Source organism: Sciurus carolinensis, chromosome 3 (genome assembly GCF_902686445.1).
Source record: "Sciurus carolinensis chromosome 3, mSciCar1.2, whole genome shotgun sequence".
Taxonomy (NCBI): domain Eukaryota; kingdom Metazoa; phylum Chordata; class Mammalia; order Rodentia; family Sciuridae; genus Sciurus; species Sciurus carolinensis.
In genome coordinates this window covers 83,331,533-83,357,491 of record NC_062215.1, presented here as the reverse complement: position 1 = coordinate 83,357,491, position 25,959 = coordinate 83,331,533, and the positions used below count along the sequence as shown (strand labels likewise).

The 25,959-nt window shown below is 40.0% G+C and overlaps 1 protein-coding gene and 1 pseudogene across 1 annotated transcript in view; one reads left to right on the top strand and one right to left on the bottom strand.

Moving 5' to 3' along the window:
• The window catches only part of Dpp10 (dipeptidyl peptidase like 10), a 1,299,115-nt gene that overhangs the window by 619,136 nt on the left and 654,020 nt on the right, over positions 1-25,959 (top strand). The gene's annotated exons all lie outside the window — the stretch shown is intronic.
• LOC124981254 (tyrosine-protein kinase ABL1-like) lies at positions 16,894-20,341 on the bottom strand (annotated as a pseudogene).

The window sequence follows — 25,959 nt, the reverse complement described above, 5'->3', positions numbered from 1 at the left end:
TACTCTCCTCCAGACTCTAGAGCCAAGATTTCTTTCAAATTTTGGTTCCACCATGGGGCACGGAAGTGCACGTTTGTAATGCCAGTGGCTCTGGAGACTGAGGAGGACCACAAATTCAAAGCCAGACCAGCAATTTAACCAGGCCTTGTCTCAAAATCAAAAATAAAAATGGCTGGAGATGTAGGTCAGTGGTTAAGTGGGTTCAATCCCTGGTACCAAAAATAAATAAAGAAATAAATAGATTTTTAAAAATAAATTTAAAATTCACAAATTTCAGTGGTTTTACAAGTTCATATGTGTGCACACACACACGCACACACAGATATGTCAATATTTCTGGGTTTTTCTTCAAAGGGTCATTCAGAAAACAAGTAATTTTTGTTTGTGGCCTCAACAGATAATTCCAAGGATATTTGGGGGTAAGATAGATATATCCACTCCAGCATACTGACATGGTAAGAGAAAAATCTTGTGAACAGGTTTTTATGGGTGAGTCTCAAAATGGTTCACATTCCTTCTGATTGTATTCTTTCAGCTGAGATTCAGTGTAGCTGTGCACCCACGAAGAGGAGAAAGAGGGGAAATGGATTAGTGACTAGGTGTCAGTTAGCATGTCCTGCTTTTTCTGAAGTGATTATCCCTATTCAGAGAATCTAAGCCCCATTCCCCCTGCATTTCATTCTCTCTCATTCTCCTACTTTACCTCTTTCATATCACATACCTGTTTCATAAATGTTGGTTATTTCTTGGTTTTCTTGTTTACTTCTTCCCTTTCCTAATAACACATGAGTTTTATGAGAATAACAATCTTATCTTTCCCCCCTCATCCCATTCCTAGAACACTGCCTGACTCATAGCATGAACTCAATACATGACCATTTAATGTCTGAATACATTAGTTTTCTTTCCTGTTTCACAGCCAAGATTGTATTTCTAGACCTAAATATGTCTTGCAAGTGCTTTATGTAACCATAGTATAAGATTCATGCAAATTCTTAGTTCTAGAGGAAGAACTCAAATGATATTTTCTATTATTAATAGATTCATGATTTCATATTTGTGTGTTTGTGTATGTATGAAAATATGTGTCAAGAGTAATGATCGACCTTCTTTGTAACAACATATAAGATCTCCCTAATTCATCACATTGGATGAGTTTTCATAAACATTTAAATAAGAGATAGTGGACTTTTTTTTCTTTGCCAATAGCTCAGTGAAAAACAATTGCCTTCCAACATAACATCAAAAGTATCTGACCAACTAAGTAAAACTCTATCTTGTCTCTTACATAGAAAAATATGTGTCATAAAATGATTATTTACCTGAATAAATGGAATTTTCTCATGGTTAAAAGGAAAGATTCTAATTTATAAAAGACAATTTGGAACTGATATTCTATTTTACCATTTGTTGTTAGTATCTGCCTTAGTCTAAGCCTACATCTTGATTGATTATACTTCCTTATTTTTTTTAGACAGCTATGTTGTAATTCTAAAAATCCATATGATTTTCTAACACATACAAATGGGTAAGCAGTTATAGATCATTGAGTAAGCTCTGAAGTCTGTTAAGTTAATATCAATCTTAGGCATATAAAATATTTATATTTTCTAGCAAAATATGTTCTGAAGCTAAGCACACACATTTGATGAATTATTCACTCATATATTTGATGTTTCTTTTTAATTATACAAAATTTCAGTGATTATGTTTAAATATATGCCAGCAAAAGACTCTAAATAAACAAATGAATGTCCTTGGAAGAAATATTACATCTTGATATCAATGCAAGCCTTCTAATTTTTATTGTTAGTGTAACTTAGATGCTTTCAAGCTCAGGTCAGCTTAACTCCTGACATAACCCAGGCACTTAAACTGTGTCCTCTAGTACTAAAGACATGAACATACATATAATTTCTTTCACCTAAAACTGTTTTGGCATTATTGTGATGGCCTACTGTACTTTTGCAAATTACTTTATCTCCCTTGCTGCTTTGTGATTCTTCTTGTCAATGCCATGTCTCTGATAATGTCACTTTGAACAGTGATTGTGTGAATGCTTAGAATTACTGATAATTTCCACAGACAGTATCTTGTGGTGAAGTAGTGAGGGGATATTTTTCCATTCTGAGCGAGTGTTTTACGGTGACTGATTTCCTACAAGATGGCTTTCTTGGCATCCTATGCAAGGACGCTAGTCCCAAGAGAAAACTTGATGCACAAATTAGAATGGATGAAAAAGCTTGCTTAAAATAGCACTGCATCAGAAGATGTGTTCTTTCTTAACATGTTCTTAAGCAGATGATTCTGTTAATCACTAATTAATAATTATTATCATAACTCTGAACATAGTATTCACGAGGTAATAGATATTTTGAATTCTTTTTCAATAAGTGTTATTACTTTAATGGGTATAATAACACAAGGGAAATAGAGACCACCTATATGACACTCTATTGTTTGGTTTAATTGTTTACAAAGTTGAAATTCCTAAAAATGTGAAATTCAAAGGTCAAAAATAAATTGTTTATGAGGAGAAAGAGAAAACAGTGTAGCAAATGGAAAAGAATAAAGGAGGTTTAATACAAAGGTTTTAGGTTTGGTTACAGCTTAATCTTTTTCATTAAATTTATTTTACTTTCAGGGGCTAATTATAAGGTCAACCATGTATCAGGTAGCTTGAGCATTAAGGTTAATATTTTAAAAGCCAAGAATGTGAATCTTGGTAGATATATTTTTTGAAAATATCTTGGATTAGATAGACAGAGAGACAGAGACAAATATAGTCAACCCTCTGTTATCTAAGGGTTCCACATATGCAGATTTGAAAAACTGACCAGAAATCATTTGAAAAACACTTTGCTCAGTACTGGACATGTGCAGACATTTTTGTTGTGATTATTCTTTAAACAGTACAATATAATAGCTATTTACATAGTATTTACATTGTTTTAAGTATTATAAATAATCTAGAGATGAAATAATAAGGTATATGTGTGGTGTTAGGGGTGTAACTCAGTGGTAGAGTTCTTGTCTAGCCTTGTAAGAACCTAGGTTCAATCCCCAGTTCCTAAACAAAACAACAGAAAAAAATTTAAAGTGTTTGGAGGTTATATACAAACACTAACACATTTTATGTGAGGGACTTTTACATTGAGAGATTTTCAAATCTATGGGGTAGGAGGGTACCAGAGTCAATCCCTCAGGGCGACCAAGGGTGGACACTGTATGTGTGCATATATCCATTCCTAGTATACATGCATATTAATTCATGCAAATGAAATGTGCTAGAAAAGAAATTATGGATTCTCGAACCTGGTATAGAATCAAAGAATTACAGCACTTCCAGACCAAAGTTTGCAAATTCAGATGCTAATAGGACTTTGGAAGATAATATAATAGGATTGAACAACCAGGAATAATCCAAATTAGTGCGGTAAACTTGAAAGCCTAATCTCCTCTCAAGAAAAGTACCTATAAAAGAAGATTGTTTTATTGTTGAAATATGGAATAAAACTTAACATCATTGAAAAAGAAGTCAAAAATTCAAATTTTTTAGAAAAAGTGTCAATTAAATATAGGTAAATAATAGAACATTTTAAACAACCTATAAAATTACATAGATCACATCTCTACCAGTTACACATACTTACATATAGCTATTTTAAATCTATGCATAGGTCTATTGGAGGAATTTCAAATTTTTCTATAACAGAATTCTGAAAAAATTTCATATTAAATCTGAACTCTTTTAACATTATTTAGCCATGCCCACCATTTCATATTATCTCATATGTGTAATCTTTATTCATTTACTTGCTTGTAGGCCTCCAAATTCTTTGGATTGTAACCAGCATTGATCCAAAATTTTCACTAATGATGTTAGTATGACCACTCATCAGTGAAAGAGAGGTTAAACGTAGGATTGAGAAGTAAGAATGAGATGTTTAGGAGACTGGATGACAGGTTACATCAGACAGATGTAACAATGCCCATTCACTGTCAAATGTGGCACTTCTTCATCCATTTGAGTATCTGCAGCTATGTGGAAAAAAAATCTGAAATCATTTCTTCCAGGGTATTTGAGGTTAAAATATTAACTGACCATTTCTGAAATGAATAATAAGAATCTGGAGGGACTGTGTCTGGCCTTGTCAGAGGCAAACAAGGGGAACATCTGCAGTCTTATCTAAGTCAGATAGGGCAAGGTGGTTCTTCACAGTCAGACCTTTCCTGGACACAATGTCCCTGGGAGTTGCTGAACTCTGTGCTTTTCAGAATCGCAAGGCTCAGTTGAGATTCAGCACTTTGAACAAAAATTTGACTGTGAGGTACAAAGACAAAGCTAGAGAGAACTCAATTTTAAGGAACTGAAGTTCGTAGCATCCATAGCTGTTGGGCAGTGATTAGGAAACATCTTTGGTTGTCACAAACAGGTGGGAATACTTTTGGCATCTAGTGTATGGAGGCCAGGAATGATGCTCTAAAAGTTCTACGATGCTCAGGGCAGCCCTCAGACAAAAGGGAATTATCCAGTCTGAATTTTCAATAATAATAATAAAAACATGAGAAATAGCTATAGGAAAAAAAAATAAAAATCACAAATTTGAGCACTGGATAATTCTCTGCCGTTTTCTGACTGGACTCCCATAAACAACTTAGCTAGTCTGTATCTAAGATTCTTATGTAGTAACTGAGATTTGGTTCATGGGTTGTGTTGGGAGAATGAATGATCTATGTAAGCACCTACCAGAGCATCTGGCAAGTAAACCTCAGGTAGAAAATGTAAATTACTTGTCCACTTTCCATCTCTCTTCCATCCACTCCTACCCACTGTTCACATAGGCTCCTCTGGACTACCTTTGTCAATCACTTATTTCACAGTGATTGGGAAGACAGATGAACAGAAATACTCTGGCTCTGGAGGAAGGGAACAATTTTAGCACCACCAGGATTTGTTTATGACCTTAAGCAAAGCAACTTACTCTATTTAGCTTCCGTAACTGTCAAAGAATGAGAAGACATTTTCCCTTACCTGTCTCAGAGATGAGAATAAATGAGTTACTAGGAAAAGCAATGGTTTGCCCAGAAGAAGGGATCAATAAACGATTTTTACTTCAACATGTGAAAGCACTTTCAGAAGTTAAGCACATTATCTAAATTGAAGAATTTGAGTGGCCATCAAAATTTATTACATGTAATGTATTTACCTAGTCTTTTGTTGACAAGGGTGCTCTTTACTTTTTAAAATTTCATTTTAAATTAAAGAATTAACAATAACATCTTAAATTACACACACACACAAAGTGAATATGAAATTAATAGTACAAAATTACTAACATACCACTATCCAGTTCTGCTCTGAATAATTGATTCCTTTTCATAATTTCTGAGTTTTATTTCTTTACAACAAATTTCCCTTTATAAATCTGTTTTCAATTTTTCTTGATTTACTAACATTAAAGAGTATCATTTGATTCCACTTTTCAGAATGTTAATCACTTAGTGACTAGCCTATCTATATATCTCTTTTCCTCTTAAAGTTTATTTTTCATATCATTATTTTAAAAATATAAAGTTTATGAATTTTACATTCGATATGGGGCTAAAGTTGTTTTCCAATTTTTCTGTGGGTTGGTTCCAAAAGTATAAGCACAATAAAAATGACATTTATAGTTTTAAGATTATGTAAATATTTAAAATTATGTAAATATGTAACAAGTACTGGAATTGAAACTGGAAAAGGAAATGTAACCTATGATACTGAAATTCTAATGTACGAAGGAGGATATTCCAAGCATCCCACATCTAATGGCTTTTCTTTTGAGCTTATTATTTTCTTCAAACAACTTTGGTGACCATTAATTCATATTCATAATCATCTTCTCATTTTCTTTCATTCTTGAGTGCTTTTGTCTTTTTTAAAATTTTGTCGGGCAGGTTCTTAGTGAGGGTTGACTTCCCAGAAAGTGGAATACAAAACAGACATTTAGATTCAGGAAATTGATGGAAATTTATTGGACCTTTCTCCTGAGGATCATTCCTGGTGTGGAATGAGGTGCAGGGCTGGGTAAAGGAAAAGCTGGGCTTTGAGGCAACCATAACAAAGGCTTCTACTGATTCCCATGGCAGAACTCTAGAGTTCAACTGCCCCTTGAGGATATTACCCCAAATTGACAGAAGTGAGGAGACAATGGACATTACCTTGGGCAAGGTGATCCTCTATAAACAGGACAGTACTGCAGGGTGGGGAGGGACCCTGCTGCAAACTGTCAGCCGCCAACACTCGCAGGAGTTTGGGGAGTGCATGCTTCAGGACTTCAAGGTTATGACAGAGGGGGAGGTATCCTAGCACCATACAATTGGATTAAAACAATCCCCAAAGGGGTTTTGGTTATGAGATCCTTGAACACTTTAAAAACTGAATTTAGAATTTTCCTTGTGCATTGTGATAAGTTGGTGGGGTGGAATTGATTTTCAAGATGTTTCTTTATTGTCTTCTTAACTCTCAATGTTCTGATGAAAATAAAATAACCAAACAGACTATTGCCATGTAGGGTGCCTATTTCACTTTTTCTCTTTGTGGAAGATTAAGAATTTCTCCTTCTCCTTGAAATTCTGAAACTTTACAGGCATCTGTGAATGAGTCCATTCTTCAATATCATCAGCATGTGTCTTAACATGAAGTTTCTTCTTTCCATTGCTATATGTTAGATAACTGGCACAAATATCCTCAAGGGACAGCTCTGAATTCAAGCAAAGTGTTTATTGACAGTCTGCCAGGCTGCCCCTCTTTAAGGCACAGCAGCCTCCTGGAAAATACTTCTTAACTGTATGTTAGGGAAGTCTGAGCAGCTGTATGGGGGCGGGACATTAGGCAGCTCCCCAAGTCCGCATGTCAAAGAACAACCAATCAGACGCGGGGGATAAACCCCAGTGGTGTTTTGCAACCGCCAATCAAGGGAATCCCTAACCAACCCTAGGGGTACACTAAACCTTCAAGCCTGCCCCCCCCCCATTCTGGATTTTAAGGGCCCCTGGTCAGCCTGAACCTCTGTGGATTGCCAGGCCCTCAGCCCTGACCTTTCACCCTGGAGGATTGGTGAATCTTGCCTGAGGGCCAAACCCCAATAAAGCCTTATTTAGCCGCTTTTGGTCTGATTCCTTTCTGGTCACCTGCATCTGACCTTACAGTATAGTCATGTACAAGGGAGTAGTTGAAAAAGATAACCTGCCTGGCCCTGTGATTGTTATTTTTCATCTTTGCTGTGGTTTAGATAGTTCGGACTCTTTGGGGGTGGTGTGATTTAAGCCTATACCCTTAGCTTTGTTAATTTTATTTTCCATTCCACAAGGTGACTAAAAAATTTCTGGATACTTTATGTTTTAATTCTTTTTGTTTTTTGAATATTTTTGAATTGAAATATACACATTGTATATATTTATCGTGTACATATTTTGAAATATATATGTTGTGAAAAGTCTAAAATACGCTAAATAACATATAGTTAATATTTTTATGATAACAGCACTTAAAATCTTCTCTCAGTAATTTTCAAGATCACAATGTATTCTTTTTTTTTTTATTGTAAACAAATGGGATACATGTTGTTTCTCTGTCTGTACATGGCGTAAAGGCATACCATTTGTGTAATCATAAATTTACATAGGGTAATGTTGTTTGATTCATTCTGCCATTTTTTCCCTCCCCCCCCACCTCTCCCACCCCTCCCCTACATCTATACAGTCCTTCCTTCCTCCATTCCTGCCCTCCTCCCTAAACCCAACTCCAACCCCAACACTAAACCTTCCCACCCCCCATTATGTGTCATCATCCACTTATTAGCGATATCATTCTTCCTTTGGTTTTTTGAGCTTGGTTTATCTCACTTAGCATGATATTCTCCAGTTTCATCCATTTGCCTGCAAATGCCATAATTTTATCATTCTTTATGGCAGAGTAATATTCCATTGTATATATATACCACATTTTCTTTATCCATTCATCAATTGAAGGACATCTAGGTTGGTTCCACAATCTGGCTATTGTGAACTGAGCAGCTATGAACATTGATGTGGCTGTATCTCTGTAATATGCTGATTTTAAGTCCTTTGGGTATAGGCCAAGGAGTGGGATAGCTGGGTCAAATGGTGGTTCCATTCCAAGTATTCTAAGGAATCTCCACACTGCTTTCCAGAGTGGCTGCACTAATTTGCAGCCCCACCAGCAATGTAAGAGTGTACCTTTCTCCCCACATCCTTGCCAACACCTGTTGTTGCTTGTATTCTTGATAATCGCCATTCTAATTGGGGTGAGATGAAATCTTAGGGTGGTTTTGATTTGCATTTCTCTTATTACTAGAGATGTTGAACATTTTTCCATATGTTTGTTGATTGCTTGTAGATCTTCTTCTGTGAAGTGTCTATTCATTTCTTTAGCCCATTTGTCCATTGGATTATTTACATTCTTGGTGTAGAGTTTTTTGAGTTCTTTATAGATTCTGGAGATTAGCACTCTATCTGAAGTATGATTGGCAAAGATTTTCTCCCACTCTCTAGGCTCTTTCTTCGCATTGCTGATAGTTTCCTTTGCTGAGAGAAAGCTTTTTAGTTTGAATCTATCCCAGTTATTAATTCTTGCTTTTATTTCTTGTGCTATGGGAGTCCTGTTGAGGAAGTCTGGTCCTAAGCCGACATGTTGAAGCTCTGGACCTACTTTTTCTTCTATAAGATGCAAGGTCTCTGGTCTGATTCCAAGATCCTTAATCCATTTTGAGTTTAGTTTCGTGCATGGTGAGAGATATGGGTTTAATTTCATTCTGTCGCATATGGATTTCCAATTCTCCCAGCACCATTTGTTGAAGAGGCTATCTTTTCTCCATTGCATATTTTTGGCCCCTTTGTCTAGTATGAGAAAATTGTATTTATTTGGGTTTGTGTCTGTGTCCTCTATTCTGTACCATTGATCCACCTTTCTATTTTGGTACCAATACCATGCCGTTTTTGTTACTATTGCTTTGTAGTAGAGTTAAAGATCTGGTATTGCGATACCCCCTGCTTCACTCTTTCTGCCAAGGATTGCTTTAGCTATTCTGGGTTTTTTATACTTCCAGATGAATTTCATAATTGCTTGCTCTATTTCTGTAAGGTACATCATTGGGATTTTAATTGGAATTGCATTGAATCTGTATAGCACTTTTGGTAGTATGGCCATTTTGACAATATTAATTCTTCCTATCCAAGAACATGGGAGATCTTTCCATCTTCTAAGGTTTTCTTTAATTTCTTTCTTTAGTGTTCTGTAGTTCTCATTGTAGAGGTCTTTCACCTCTTTTGTGAGATTGATTCCCAAATACTTCATTTTTTTCGAAGCTATTTTGAATGGGGTAGTTTTCCTAATTTCTCTTTCTGAAGATTCATCGCTTATGTATAAAAATGCCTTAGATTTATGTGCATTGATCTTATATCCCGCTACTTTACTGAATTCACTTATGAGATCTAAAAGTTTTCTGGTGGAATTTCCTGGTTCCTCTAAGTATACAATCATATCATCAGCAAATAGGGATAGTTTGAGTTATTCTTTGCCTATTCATATCCCTTTAATTTCTTTGGTCTGTCTAATTGCTCTGGCTAGAGTTTCAAGGACGATATTGAATAGAAGTGGTGAAAAGGGCAGCCCTGTCTTGTTCCAGTTTTTAGAGGGAATGCTTTCAGTTTTTCACCATTTAGAATGATATTAGCCATGGGTTTAGCATAGGTGGCCTTTAAATGTTAAGGAATGTTCCCACTATCCCTATTTTTTCTAGTGTTTTGAGCATGAAGGGGTGCTGTATTTTATCAAATGCTTTTTCTGCATCTATTGAAATAATCATGTGATTCTTGACTTTAAGTCTATTGATATGGTGAATTACATTTATTGATTTCCTGATGTTGAACCAACCTTGCATCCCTGGGATGAAACCCACTTGATCATTGTGCACTATCTTTTTAATATGTTTTTGTATGCGATTTGCTAAAATTTTGTTTAGAATTTTTGCGTTGATGTTCATTAAGGATATTGGTCTGAAATTTTCTTTCCTTGATGTGTCTCTGTCTGGTTTAGGAATCAGGGTAATATTGGCTTCATAGAATGAGTTTGGGAGAGTTCCCTCCTCTTCTATTTTCTGGAATACTTTGAGAAGTATTGGAATGAGCTCTTCTTTAAAAGTTTGGTAGAACTCGGCTGAGAACCCATCTGGTCCTGGACTTTTCTTTGTTGGTAGTCTTTTGATGACTTCTTCTATTTCATTACTTGAAATTGGTCTATTTAAATTGTGTATGTCCTCCTCGTTCAGTTTAGGCAATTCATATGTCTCTAGAAACCTGTTGATGTCTTCAAAATTTTCTATTTTGTTGGAGTATAGATTTTCAAAATAGTTTCTAATTATGTTTTGTATTTCAGTCGTGTCTGTTGTGATATTTCCTTGTTCATTCCGAATTTTAGTGATTTGGGTTTTCTCTCATCTTCTCTTTGTTAGTGTGGCTAAAGGTTTATCAATTTTGTTTACTTTTTCGAAGAACCAACTATTTATTTTGTCAATTTTTTGTATTGTTTCTTTCGTTTCAATTTCGTTGATTTCAGCTCTGAGTTTAACTATTTCCTGTCTTCTACTACTTTTGGTGTTGGTCTGTTCTTCTTTTTCTAGGGCTTTGAGCTGTAGTGTTAGGTCATTTATTTTTTGAGTTTTACTTCTTTTATTAAATGCGCTCCATGAAATAAATCTTCCTCTAAGTACTGCTTTCACAGTGTCCCAGAGATTTTGATATGATGTTTCTTTGTTCTCGTTTACCTCTAAGAATTTTTTAATTTCCTTCCTAATATCTTCTGTTTTCCATTCATCATATAGTAGCATATTGTTTAATCTCCAGGTGTTGGAGTAGTTTCTGTTTTTTACTCTTTCATTAATTTGTAACTTCAATCCATTACGATCTGATAGAATACAAGGTAGTGTCTCTATCTTCTTGTATTTGCTGACATTAGCTTTGTGGCATAATATATGGTCTATTTTAGAGAAGGATCCATGTGCTGCTGAGAAGAAAGTGTATTCGCTCTTGGTTGTATGGTATATTCTATAAGTGTCTGTTAAGTCTAAATTATTGATTGTGTTATTGAGATCTATGGTTTCTTTGTTCAATTTTTGTTTGGAAGATCTGTCCAGTGGTGAAAGAGGCGTGTTAAAATCACCTAGTATTATTGTGTTATGGTCTATTTGGTTTCTAAAATTGAGAAGGATTTGTTTAACATACATGGATGAGCCACTGTTTGGGGCATAGATGTTTATGATTGTTATATCTTGCTGATTTATGCTTCCCTTAAGCAGTATGAAATGTCCTTCTTTATCCCTTCTGACTAACATTGACTTGAAGTCCACATTATCTGAAATGAGGATGGATACTCCAGCTTTTTTGCTGAGTCCATATGCATGGTATGTTTTTCCCCATCCTTTCACCTTTAGTCTATGGGTATCTCTTTCTATGAGGTGAGTCTCTTGCAGGCAACATATTGTTGGATCTTTCTTTTTAATCCAATCTGCCAGTCTATGTCTTTTGATTGATGAATTCAGGCCATTAACATTCAGGGTTATTATTGAGATATGATTTGTATTCCCAGTCATTTGGTTCATATTTAAAATTTTTGACACATCTTGGTTCCTCCTTTATTTGACAGTTCCTTTAGGATAATTCCTCCCATTGCTGATTTGCTTCTTTGTTTTTTATCTCTTCCTCATGAAATATTTTGCTGAGAATGTTCTGCAATGCTGGCTTTCTTTTTGTAAATTCTTTTAGCTTTTGTTTATCATGGAAAGATTTTATTTCATCGTCAAATTTGAAGGTAAGTTTTGCTGGGTATAAGATTCTTGGTTGGCATCCATTTTCTTTCAGAGCTTGAAAAATGTTGTTCCAGGCCCTTCTAGCTTTTAGGGTCTGGATTGAAAAATCTGCTGATATCCGTATTGGCTTCCCCCTGAATGTAATTTGGTTCTTTTCAATCACAGCCTTTAAAATTCTGTCTTTATTTTGTATGTTAGGTATTTTCATTATAATGTGCCTTGGTGTGGGTCTGTTGTAATTTTGTGTATTTGGAGTCCTATAAGCCTCTTGGACTTGATTTTCCATTTCATTCTTCAGATTTGGGAAATTTTCTGATATTATTTCTTCAAATAGATTGTTCATTCCTTTGGTTTGTTTCTCTAAGCCTTCCTCATTCCCAATAATTCTCAAATTTGGCCTTTTCATGATATCCCATAGTTCTTGGAGATTCTGTTCATGATTTCTCACCATCTTCTCTGTTTGTTCAACTTTGTTTTCGAGGTTAAATATTTTGTCTTCAATATCTGAAGTTCTGTCTTCCAGCTGTTCTATCCTATTGGTTATGCTTTCTATGGAGTTCTTAATTTGGTTTATTGTTTCCTTCATTTCAAGGATTTCTGTTTGGTTTTTTTTCAATATCTCTAACTCTTTATTGAAATGTTCCTTTGCTTCCTGAATTTGCTCTGTTAACTGTCGATTGGTGTGATCGTTCAATGCCTGCATTTGCTCTTTCATCTCATCGTTTGCTTCCCTAATCATTTTAATTATGTACATTCTGAACTCCCTTTCTGACATTTCTTCTGCCATGCTGTCGTTGGATTTTATTGATGTAACATCTAGATTTGTTTGGGGCATTTTCTTCCCTTGTTTTCTCATATTGTTCAGGAATCAGTGGGTCATTAAGATATTGCAGATTTCCTCTATCAACTTATAATGTCCCTGAAGATTGCTAGTATATCCCCTCTTATCCTTCAGTAGCCTGAAGTCTTGGAGGAGGTTGATAATGCAGAGCTCCATGAAGAAGCTGCCTCTCTAGGGGTGGTGACCCTCAGGTGGTGTATATTCCCTGCTAGTGGGCAGAGGTGCCTCCACTTGTTGACCAATGGTCATCCAATGGGGAACTAGACTGCGGGCTGAGGCAAGGCCTGTTTGTGCCTGTGTCTCTGGTTTTACCGTCCCTGTGGGAAAACCTCCCCCGGCCGGGAAGACTCACTCGGTGGGGACGTCTCACTGGTCAGTTGCCCTCCTAGAGGTTCCCCTCAATCTACAACTACCACCTGGGCTGGGCTGTCTTCCTCTGCAACGATCCCAGGGGCCCGGACCTACCTCCTGGGCCTGGGAGCCTCACCCTTCGCAGTCGAGTCTCCTTAGGCTGCCTCTCCCAGAGAATCTGCCCGCAGTCCTGGAAACTTCGCTCCGCCCCTAGGCGTGTCTCTGTGAGGCTCTTCCAGCAAGAAGCCACCTAGCTCCTGGGACCCTGCTCTGCACCTAATCACCTGGCTATGCAGCCACTCCTCTGAGCCACCACCTGGAGCCCCGTACAATAGCTCCGAGACCCAGAGACCCGCCACACACCTCCTCCTCCGGACAGCTGCCCGGTTTCCGACGCAGTCACTAGGAGTCCAAACAACTTACTTCGGGTCTCCTCCTCCCGCCAACCACCCGTAGCCCTAGGCAGTCACTCCAAGTCCAAGTGACCTGCCCTGTTCCTCCTCCTCCTCCTTGGGGTAGCCCCCTGGGTGTTCAGGAGCAGTGGCTCCGAGACCAAGTGACTCACCACGCTCCTCCTCCAGGCAGGCCACCGGTGTTCAGGAGTGGTCGTTCTGGGTCTAAACAGCTCACCACGCAGCTCCTCCTCAGGCAGCTGCCCGGAGCCCCAGTGGTTGCTCGAGTCCAAGTGCTGTGCTGAGCCACCTCCTCTATAATGATCCCAGTTGTCCGTGTTTACCGCTCCAGCGGGGGGAGGGGCGTCTCGCCGAGTAACTCCACTTCACAAATTCCCTGCGTTCTGGGGCTACCGCCCCATCCGGGACGCCTCCCCAACAGGAGAGACTCACCCGGCGGCTTTGAGTTGGTCCCAAGTCTCTCACTATCTCCTCTTTTGAATCTTGCGTCCTGGAGCAACGTGAAATGCAGCCGCCCTCTAGTCCGCCATCTTGGCCCCCCCCACAATGTATTCTTATGAACACAGAAAGGCAAGTACTATATTATTTCATGTATCTGTGACATAGAGAATTTGAGAGTAAAATGGTAGATAACGGTGTGAGGAGGATGGTGTTGGGAGGTATTGCTCAAAGGATACAAAACATCAGTTAGGGGAAAATTACAAAGATCTGTTAAACAATGTGGTGACCATGACTAACAATTCTCTTAATGAACACAACATATACTTGTTTTCCTCTGGATGTACTTAATGTATATTTTAGCTATTTTCTTCTATCATTTCTATCTCTGCTTAGACAGGTACATATTTACTCACCCTGGTACTTTCTTTCAGACTTCGTTCTTGTGTTTGGTGATTCATTAGTCATTATTTTATAGGGAAAAAAAAACCTGATAAGTACAGTTGTTTTCATAGGTTAACTCTGCAGGTACATGCTATGATTCTCTAAGTGATTAAGTTATGTATGTGTGCATGATGTATTGATGTGTGATTGTGAAGCAAGAACTAAGGTCAGGCAGATAGTGTGACAGATGATCCAGTCAAGTTGGAAAGAAGGCGGCTAAGTCAGTCTGGGAAGTTGTAAGCTGATTCAAAGGTACTGGAATGTTAATATCTTCATGATACATCCCTGTGTGGCCAAAGTCACATCACTGGCCTCTGGTATTGAAATGCGAATACCTCCTGAGCCCTTTCCCATGTTATAACCTGTTATCAAGGTGACCTGCTTGCAGGGAATTGTTCCTCCCAACAAGGGACTGTTAATGAATGCCTCTGGGGCAAGCACCCTTCCTGCCTGGACCCCTGTGTGGCTTTATCCGGTCAGGAGTCACTTGGTTACAGGTCACATTTGCAGGATGGTTGGGGAGAGGCCATGAGAACAAAGGAATTCTAAAATGTATAAAAGGGGCAGGATACTCCCACTTCTTGGAATACCAGGATACCAGCTATGGCCCCCTTCTACCTCCCGGGAGATCTACACTTGCCCCGGCATTTCTCCAGTGTTTACTCTTCACATCTGGGAGACTGAACTCCATGTCACTGCTAACTGGCATTATCAATTGTGCATGAGTTGGGACTGTTCTATACATAAAATTATATTCAAATAATATATTATAATATATCAATGTTTATAAATTAAACATACAAACATGTATATTATTTATTTCATGTTATATATTTTATATAACCTGTATTTTTTTTTTAATTTTATAAACGTTTATTTCAAAAATACTACAAAGGAGAGATTTGGATTAAACAAAAAATAACCACACAGTCATATACAGAAACAAAAATGTATTGGACTAAGGGAGAGAAAAGGGGATACCCCTGGAATCATGAAGGGATTACAGTGGAAAACTACATACACATACACATCATTTATAAAAGAGCAAGTCTACAAAAGAGTGTAATATCAAAGTATAAATGCAAAATGTAAAAAGAGAGACCAGTACCTCGCAGACACCAGCAACAGGGGAGAGGGAAGGCATTTGGCTTTATCTCAAAGCCGCTGGCGATGTGGTGGTGCCTCCCTGGCTGAGCCACAGCCAGCGGAGGCATGGTGGTGATAAACTGTGAGAATCACATAAAAACAATACAGAAGAACCCATCTTTTCCAGAAAAACAGAGCATGAGTTAGGTGGCCGTGTTCGAGCAGGGCCTTGGGAGACTGCACCTTGCCTGCTCTTCAACTGAGGTCAGGGAGGCCCAGGCCCCAGCCCCTGAGGCACCAGTCTGCACTGGGCTCTGGTCCTGGCCAGCCTGGCCCATGCTGAGGAAGACTGGGGTTTCCTGTCTGTGCTTTTCTCAACAGTCCCTGATGTCCTCTGAGGAACACGGGGCTAGAGTTGTTCACGGTGATTAAATGAAAGATCTGCAGTTCCAAGGTGCCTGCACTGGGGAGTGGGGGGAGGTCTTTAGGGAAGCCATGGCACTCCTTCTGTGTGTGGGGCCTAGTGGCAGCTTCTCTTCGGGTCAGGTGACTGTGCGGAGGGCAGAGCTTTGAAATGTTCCAGGAACTCCAGAAAACTGCCTTGTCACCAAGGGGAGGCCCCATGAGAATCTCCTCTGTCTCAGAGGAACAAGGAGGGAAGGGAGATTGGCCAGAAACCCAGTCCTTTTGGGGCACCTGAATGTGTGCAAGGAGGGTCTCCTGGCTGCCACAGACCTGCCCAGGCCCAGCCCTGGGTCAGCCCTTCCACTCCTACCCTCAGGACCCACTCAGGACTCAAGCTTTCTATCCAGGATTCTCAGTGTGTGTCACAGGGAGCCAGAGTTGCATGCTGGGACACAGGGAGGACAAACAGTGAAGACCCCTCAGCCAGATCCTCTCTGTCGGGTCTCCAAGGTTGACTGGTTTTAGCACCTGTGTTCCCTTAAATCCACAGCTGTCCTTCCTGCGAGGACAGGAGATTGCACCATCCCGGGCAGCAGGAGGACGCAATGACTGGTTGGTGACACAGGTGTGCTACATTCTAGGGACAGAGTTCTCCAGACAGGCCTTCAGTGTGGAAGGTCAGAACAGTAGGTGCAGATTTCCTCCAGGGAAGGTAGAGGCGATGGCACGTGGGGGCACAGTCTGAGCAGAAGGTCCAGAGAGAATCAAGGCCGGGGTGACCCTCAAGGCTGTTCCCAAATGGCCTGAGAGCATAGTCCCTGCACCAGTGGGTGGCCAGCCTGGTGAGCCCTGGTGTGCCAGCTGCGGTCCACAGAGAGGGGACTCCACAAACACCAGGACAGAGGTGGCTCACAGGGCCAGACTTGGGAGGAGATGGTGTAGGAGGACAGTTGGTGCACAACGTAGGTAATCGGGTGGGACTCTGGGACCCTTGTCCCACCTGGCTGCAGAGCCCTGGGCCATGTGCCAGCTCACTGGTCCTTTGTCAGGCAGGGCAAGCCCTGGCAGGCTGCAAGCAGTTCCAGCTACTGACCCTTGGCTTCTGCCACCTCAGCATGATGTCACTGATTTCCACAGAACTGAGTTGCTTGCTGAAGTCCTGTGTGGCTGCTGGGTCACTCTGGGCTCAGGCTGGGCAGATCTGAAGCTCTGGGAGGTTATTCTCCAGTTTGTTGATGGCCTCTTGGAAAGCCAACTTGTTCCTCATTTTCTGGATGGAATCCACATAGCTCACGCAGAACGTGTTGGAGGTTTTTGCCAGTCTCCAGCACTGCACTGTGGCTGGCCATTCATTCAGAGTTGCTGGAGATGGCAAGGCACAGGGCCTTGGTGCCCTCCAGGACCTCGCCCTTTGTGATGGTGCCACTGGTGATCCTCTCTGGGGGCTAGTGGGTTTTCCTAAGTGATACATGGGTTGATATGAGGGGGACAAAGGCAGTGGAAGATGACTGGTCACCTGCTAGTGCTGAGGATGTTGCTGGCAACACAGAAGGGACAGGGGCTGGACGGGTGGGGGTGCCTGGAGGCTTGGTGGCTGATTGTGGCTTGGGCATGGATGGGAACACAGGCTTTTTGAGACCTTATCCTGGATGGCTGGGCTTGGTGGTGTCACTGTTCACAACATCCACAACCAGACTGGTGGACTTCATTTTGGCACTGGTGCCCATCTCCCCTGCAGCTTCCTGGCCCTGGCTCTGCGAGGGCTTCCTTAGTTTCCCTGTGGAGGCTAGGAGAGGCTTCAGGTGGGCTTGAGCTTGGATAACCTCCCCTTGTCTCTCCCTTGTGACTCGGAGTGGTACTTGTGCCTTCTCACTTTGGATTCTTCGGCTGGGCCTTGCTGTGGTCCCCAAAAGCACCTGCCTGTGCCCCTGCTGGTGCAGAGTAGGGGCTCAGCCACAGCAGGGTCCCTAAGGCACTTCCTTTCCCAGTTTCCTCCTTGTAGGGGAGATCAGTGTCAGGAGCCATCATGACCTGCTGATGGAGGAGCTTTGGAGTCAAACTGGTAGGGAGGGCTGGATGGAGCCTAGGCTGGCCCCTGGTGCCATCTTTGAGTACCTCATCAGCAGCTTCCTCACTCTTCTTTGCTAGCTGGAATGGAGGGGTCACCATGCCTCTGGTCACCTGGTCAGACCTGTTCTCACTTGCCCACTTCTGAGGCAGAGCTGGCTTCTTGCTCTTGTGCCCTGCAAATGTGGAGGAGTCTATCTCCCAAAGGACTTCAGGTTCTGAGGCAGCGTGACCAACTTCCACTCTGTGTCCTTGGCCCCATGTGGTACGCAGGAGGCAGAGCAGGACCGCAGGAAGTGCTTGCTGGAGCTGCTACCAACTTCCTCCTCACTGGTTGCTAATTGGCTGCTGATCAGTGTGCTGGACTTTTTCCACAGGTGGGAAGAACAGAAGCCCGAGTCCCCAGGCTCCCTGAAGTTTCCACTGGGAACATCAGCTCCGTTACTGGGCTTCGGGGACTTAGTGGGCTTGGCTGTGTCTGTGGGGTTGGGAGCTGGCGTTTCAATGCTAGTCTCCTAGCTGTCTTCCTCGCTAGCCCCCTGCACTCTGGTTGACCATCCATCTTCCCAAAGGCGCTGCTGCGTTTAGGAGGAGTTGGGGTCATCTTCTTCTTCTTGATCAATGCGCCGAACAGATTGGTCTTTTTGTCTTTGGAGAGAAGGCGCTCATCTTTGTTTAGGCTGCCATCAGGGGCACCTCACTCTTTTCAGGGGAGCAGTGGAAACACAGTAGGCTCATGGTCCAAGGGGTTGCTCTCTCCCTGACCCTCAGAGTGGGGCTTTGTGGGTATGTCAGTGTCATCTTTTTGCTCAGCAGCTCTCCTGGAGGTCCTGGTCTTGGTGGGCAGCTCTGGAGCCTGCAGGAAGGTGCTCACAGCCCCTCATACAACTTGCTTTCCCAGCTCCTTTTCCACTTTATCTGAGATACTGGATTCCTAGAACATCATTTCAAAGGTTTGGTGGATCTCAGCAAAGGAGGGCCAATCAGAGGGTCTCTACTGCCAACATGCTCATGTGAGGAGTTCATAGACCTTTTCTGGACAGACTTCTGGGTGCTCCATGTGGTAGTCTTTCTCCAGCAGCTCATACACCTGGGACAGGTCAGTTCCTGGGTAAGGTGACATGCCATAGGTAGCAATTTCACAAAGCAATATTCTAAATGCCCAGATGTCAGATGGAGAATTTGTTATACACCAGGCTTTTGGGTGCAGTCCACTTAATGGGGAACTTGGCTCCAGCAATGAACTAACTGTGTAGGTGACCCTGTCATGAATCGATTGAGGCCAAAGTTAGCCACCTTCACCAAGTGGTTTTCCCCTGTGAGGCAGTTTCAGACAGCAAGATCTCTGTGGATGAAGTTTTTCTTCTCCAGGTACTCCATGGCTGAGGAGATCTGTGTGGTCATGTACAGCAGCACCACTGAGTTCACCTCCTGCCGGTTATAGTCTCTCAGGTAGTCCAACAGGTTCCCGTTGGTCATGAACTTGGTAATTATATAGAAAGGGGGCTTCCAGGTGCAGACCCCCAGCAACTGCACCAGGTTCTGATGCTAGATCTCCTTTATGACTGCAGCTTCTTTCAGGAACTCTTCCACCTCCATAGTATCCTCCTTCAGGGTCTTCACGGTCTGGTCAGTCTGTACTTCTTTCACATGCCCCTGTACACCTCCCAGTATTGACCTCCACCCAGCTGTGCTTCATGGTGATGTCCATGGGCTCCATCTCCCACTTGTCGTAGTTGGGGGACATGCCACAGACTGTGGGCTTGTTGCGCTTGGGGGCTGGGTAATGGAGCGTGTGATGATGACATCTACCACTGTGGAGTGATGGTGAACCAACTCCATCAAAGTGTTGAAGCAGCTCTCAGAGGAGATGTAGAGCTTGCCATGAGAAACAGTGTTGATCCTGTAGTGGTACACCCTCCCTTCATATCTCAGCAAGATGGATCTCTGACCAGGACTGCTCTTGCTTTCCCGCACCAAGAAGCTGCTGTTGATCCCGCTGTTCAGCAGATACTCTGTGGCATTCCGGGACACGGGCCTGTGGTACCAGGAATTTTTCTCCAGACTGTTGATAGGTATGATGTAGTTGCTTGGTACCCATCCTTAGCCATTTTTGGTTTGAGCTTCATACCATTCCCCATTGTGATTATAGCCTAAGACCTGGAGCTTTTCACCTTTATTGATGCTGAGGGTGTTATCTCCTCTGGTCACAAAGTCGTACAGTGCAACGAACAGGTTGGGGTCATTTTCACTAGGCCCAGCAAGGAGATTTTCCTTGGAGCTTCAATGAGCACTTCGCTTAAGCCTTGAGGTTCAAAGTCAGATGATACTGGCCTCTGCAGGACTTCTTCTAGGCAACAACTGGAGGACAAGGAGAGCCTCTTCTTGGATATGCAGCCCACCAGCTTCAAGCAGATCTCCAACATTTTGCTATGGCGGCTACCTGTTCCTGGCTCACTGCGGGCCTGGACCTGGATCCCCTGGCCCGCCAAGATGCCTTATAACCTATAGTTTATATAGTATGTTTTGTTTTATGTTATATGTTATATTTTATGTCATACATTGCATAGTTGCATACGTTATACATGCATATATAGGTATTTTAATGTGAATTTGAATACTTTTACAAAATGCAAGTTTCCCAAATGATTCTTTCGCCTCCAAATGTATATTCTGTTCAGTTCGATTTATCTTCAATATTTTTGTAAGTCATATTTTGGTCATGTTTTCTGCTTATAACCAACAATCCCAGCTCTCACTTCTCATTCCTCTGATCCAAGGAAGAAATTTCTAATCTGACTATCTAGCAAACAATGATCAAGTCATGCTCACTAACATGTATGTTGAGTGTGGATCAAATTATAAGCTTCCATCTTCTTTATCTCGGTACTCATGTGAAGCTGGACAAGCTCACGAGGGACTGGATTTCAGAATCAGCCCTCTCATGCTTGAGCATGTCTCTACTTTCTGCATTTACATGGCCAATTTAAGAGAGATAAGCTCTTGAGTTAAATATTTTTAGACAATATAAAAGGTTTCACATACACTGCTCAAAATCAGATTTCACAGAGTTGTGTATTAAGGAAACAGGCATTTATGCAGCCCTTAACATTATATCATGGTTCTTATTTAGCTATTATTCCTTTTTTTCATTGCCCTGTTGAAAACACAGATGGAAGAGTGTATGTGGTAAGTGGGCATTTGATTTTGTGAAAACATTGCACATTAATCCCTTATAATACCTGTTTATATATTCTATGTCTATGTGATTCCATTTATAATTATGCATATTTATGAAGAATAAATTTTATTCATCTATTAACAAGCATTAATGATTGTGATCAAAATATTAATACTCACAATCTAAACCTTCTTTATGTGCTACCTAACTCTTCACTTTTGCCCCTTGGTCTGCTCAGAATACTGCATTTCAGTGGTGACTCCACTTATTTCACTCTCATGACAAGAACATCAAAGTACATTTCAATGCAAGCAAGCATTTTTATACTGATCACACTGAAGAACATCTAATTCAAATAACAAAATTTCTTTCACATAATTTTTTTCTCAAGCATTAATAACCAGGACCAGAATTAATGACAAATTAACTTTTGACATGCCTATTTCCTTATTGTGACTTATCAATTTGTTTAGATTTAGAAGGTAATATCAACACAGTGGTGTAGATAACTTCCTTGATTTAACTGGATATAAATGTTTTGATAGGAATATGGTTGAACCAAAGCAACCCATGCCCTGTGAAGAGTAGGCCCTACTAATGTACCACCTTGTGAAGAGATGTGCAACCATAGTGCCATGTGTGGAATTAGGACTTACAAATGTAGTGTGTGTGTGTGTGTGTTGGGGAGCTGAGGGAAGTTTATGGGTTAGGAAACTATATTTCTTCACCATTTCGCCAAGAGCTCTTGCTGTATTCCAATATCTTTGAATCCATAGGTAGTGAATTCTTTGAGTAAATAACTGAGCTCTGGAAATGGATAAATGACTTGGAAGCAAAAAGGTGTGAAGAGGACTGTATCAGCTTTAGTGTTTGTCACTCTGTTTCTGTGGCAACCATTGCTAGCATGACAATAAAATCCATGGTTACTTTTATGGTTGTGTTGAGTTGTTGGGGAAAAAAAAATAGAAAAAAATTTGGTTTATCCATTCTCAGGAGACCCATTTGAATCATCGAAGCTTAATGTCATTTGTCTGTATCTCTTTCAACCATGCGATCCACACAGCAATTTGCTTAAATGGTGGATACACATGCCAAATCTAATTATCCCTATCTCACAAAGTCATTAATCATTCCTATCCATTATTCATTGACTACCCATAGTTACTCTACTCTTCAGTTCAGGAGCCTTCAATACACATTACAATACCATGTTTATAAGTGGCATTTATCCCTGAAACATACTGCATGACATTTCTAAGTCAAATGAAATATTCTTGGCATGGAAATCAGTGGTGTGTTTTATGATATCATTCTCATAATCTATAAATTTAATAATATAAAAACAATATGCCAGAGATCATTGCAAAGCTGAAAATAATTATTCCTTGTAACATTAATTAGCACTGTGTAGTGAACACAGTGCATGACTTGTATAATATTTAGGGATCCCAAAGCACTTTGGAAAGAAATGGTGAATTACCAACAGCATAGGAAGAAAGCAGTGTCAGGGAAGTATTAGTTTAAAAGATGGATAAGTGTAACTGCTGGTAATTATACCATTTCCTGGTCATTTAGTATTGTCATTTGCTATGTTCTACACAGTTCACATTCTGCCATATGTTTTGAACTTTTTTCTCCAATTTTCTTAAGTGGTGCAGACATAGACTTAATGATTAAATTCAGGACCCCCTCCAACCTTTTTTTTTTTTTTTTAAATACATTTAGAGCACATAGGATATAGCAGAGATTTGAATGCAAATACCCTGACTGCAACCCAGAACTGTTTCGTCCCTGGACATTGAGGAATTAAACCAAAATATTTTTCAGTGCCTCTTACATTACCAGTTACTATACACAATGCCATTACATTCACAAGTCTAAGTGAAAAGATTAATTATTCATCTCTATTTGCATCTACAACCTATATATCAATAAAATCATCAGTTTATCTTTATCTATAAATGAGGAAATCAAGTGTCATTAAGATTGGACATTATGCCCAACCCTAGGTAACAAATAGGTCTTCTAAGATTTGAATCTTAGTTTGTCACATTTAAACTATAATGTGCTCATTTCAAGACTATACCTCTTATTAGTTTCATATCCTTTGGGGCAAGTGTTATGGTTTGCATATGTGGTGTACCCAAAAAGCTCATGTGTGAGACAATGCAAAAACATTCAGAGGTGAAATGATTGGGTTATGAGTGTTAGAGCTGAATCAATGTCTTAATCCACTGATATGGATTAACCTAGTTATAACTATAGATAAGTAGGGTGTGACTATGGAAAGTAGGTCACTGGGAACATGCCTTTGGGGTACATATTTTGCCACTAGTGAGCAAGCTCTCTCTCTCTCTCTCTTTCTCTGTGCTTCCTGATACTTTCCTCCTCCACACTCTTCTACCATGATGGGCTTCCTCACCTTGGGTCCAGAGCATTGGAGTCCACAATCTAAGGACTGAGACCTCTGAAAGAGTGATTGCCAAATAAACTTTCCTCCTCTAAAATTATTCTTGTGAGCTCTTTTGGTCCCAGAGATGAAAAAGCTGACTAAAATATCAAGTAGGAAGAATGTGTTCTTTTTTTATTATAATAAGAGCAAATGCTGCATTTCAAGGAGTCCATAGAGAGTACCATGTCCAATTCCCTTATTCACAAGGTAAAACACTGAGACCCCACCAAGGTAATTCTCTGCATATATGCAATTCTTATTAAAATTGAAGTAAAGCACAAATTTCCTACCTTTTACTCTCAACACTGTGTTTCTAACACCATGCTTTCCTCTTGAACTGCAAACAATTGATGTATCATGCCATACGTTCCTCTTTCATTTCTTCAACTTCTAACTAATACCTGTACATAATGTAAGATTGACCTCAAAATCTCCATCTTGCCTAAATCCATACCAAATTTCCCAAGCACAGACAATTTCTCTTTTCGGAAATGAATAGGACATATATTTGGTACAATTAATCTTTTCCAATTTGCTATATCTTTAATTAATCAATCCTAATAAACACATCCCTTCCTAAACATGTTCATATCTTCCCCTACCAGATAGTGAAATTATGTGAGAAAATTCTGTATGCTCACTTTCAGTTCTCCACTCTTCCCTCCTCAGCTTTTCCATTTATTTCCTTTGCCATGATGGGCACTCAATCAGTGTTTGCTGATTGAATGATTGATGTGTGACCATGACAGAGAATGAATTGCTTCGTTCATTCCATTTACAGGGTACAGGAAGTCAAATAATATGTGCTTTTATCATTTAAAAAAGGAAAAGAGAATTAGAGGTTAGAAATTCACTTCAGTGTTCTGCTAGCAACCATGGAGGTGGAAAGCAAAAACACCAATTTTAGCAGCCAGTTTTTCCTGGAGTGTGCTTCTAGGCCAGTGAGCTCCTTATTCTAACATGGAGTGTCTGAAAATAACTGCTAATGTTTATATTTCAAAATGTGCCTATACTTCACATATTTTATCACACGTTTAGAGTACTGACTTGTGCATAGATTCCTGAAAAGGCTTTGCAAACTCAAGATAGAATGAAAAGGGAAAAAAAAATATTTGAACTGGGTTGATCTTGTGGAAACAAATTATGAAAATATAAAAATAAATAAATTCAATGAGACAGGGTTTCTTAAGGGAAGGGATAAGAATAACTTTATTGAGGAGAGAGCAGAAGGACCTACATGAGACAACAAATAGGAATACTAAGGAAACGCCTTTTCTAAGTACGAGGATTCTCTAGGAGAGCTTTTCAGAAATAAAATATGCATGACAATAAATTGTGCTTTAATAAAAATGTTTTCTATCCTGTTAAAAGAAAATCATGACACATTTAATTATAGATCTAATTGAGATTTTTATAATTTATGATGTGGGATAAACTCCATTCTACAAACCAGAAAGTAAATTCACTCTGGGAATAGCAGAACAGAGAGTATCGTAAAGTTGGAACAACAAAACAACAATTTAAAAAAAGGTTGATTGGTTAATATCAGGTTACTTCCAGTTACTTTTTGTAAGGGAAGGGCTAAAGCAGAGGGGATTTCCATATCACACTGCCTCAGGTAGATTGGAATCTCATATTCAGCTGAGACTGGTCTGCTTGGGGATCTGTCTGCTTCTTTAAAATGCCAATTTGATTATGTGGCCTTTGCCATTATTGGCTCCATTTTGGTTTGTTCTGGACTGGGAGCTCAGTCCAAAGCAATTGCTTTCCATAATTGGTGTAACAACACAAATCTATCTTTTCTCTGGGACAGCTTCTAACACTGATTAGCACCACCAACCACCCCTTTACTCAGGTCCCAAACCTACCTGTTACTATTGACTTTTTCTCTTCATACCTATTATATCTAATCAATCACCAATTTCTCTTGAATCTGTCTCCAAAAATATCCCTGGGCTCCTTCCACTTGTTTCTAGTTTGTTATTATCATCATGGTATAAATCATCATTATCTGTTACCTAGACTACATACTCCTGTAAACTAATTTCCATCCCTTTTTAATACTAAAAAAGTACAGATATTTGGAATGCCAACTTCCAAGTCTGATAGCTCACTGATTAGCTAAGTGATAGTGGGCAAATTTATTAAGATTTTTGTAAATCGGAAATAATAATTATATCTACCTCACTGAGTTGTTACAAATATTAATGTGATGTGAGTATGTGTGTGTGTGTGTGTTCCCAAAACAGCCTGGTACACAAGAAGTACTCAATAATATTAGCTGTTATTATTATTGTACCCAACAGGCCCAGGGACATATAAAATGCTTATCTTATTATGCCCTTTCAAGCTTAAAACCACTTAATGACTCCCATTATTTTTGGAATATATTCCAAAATTCTTGATATAGC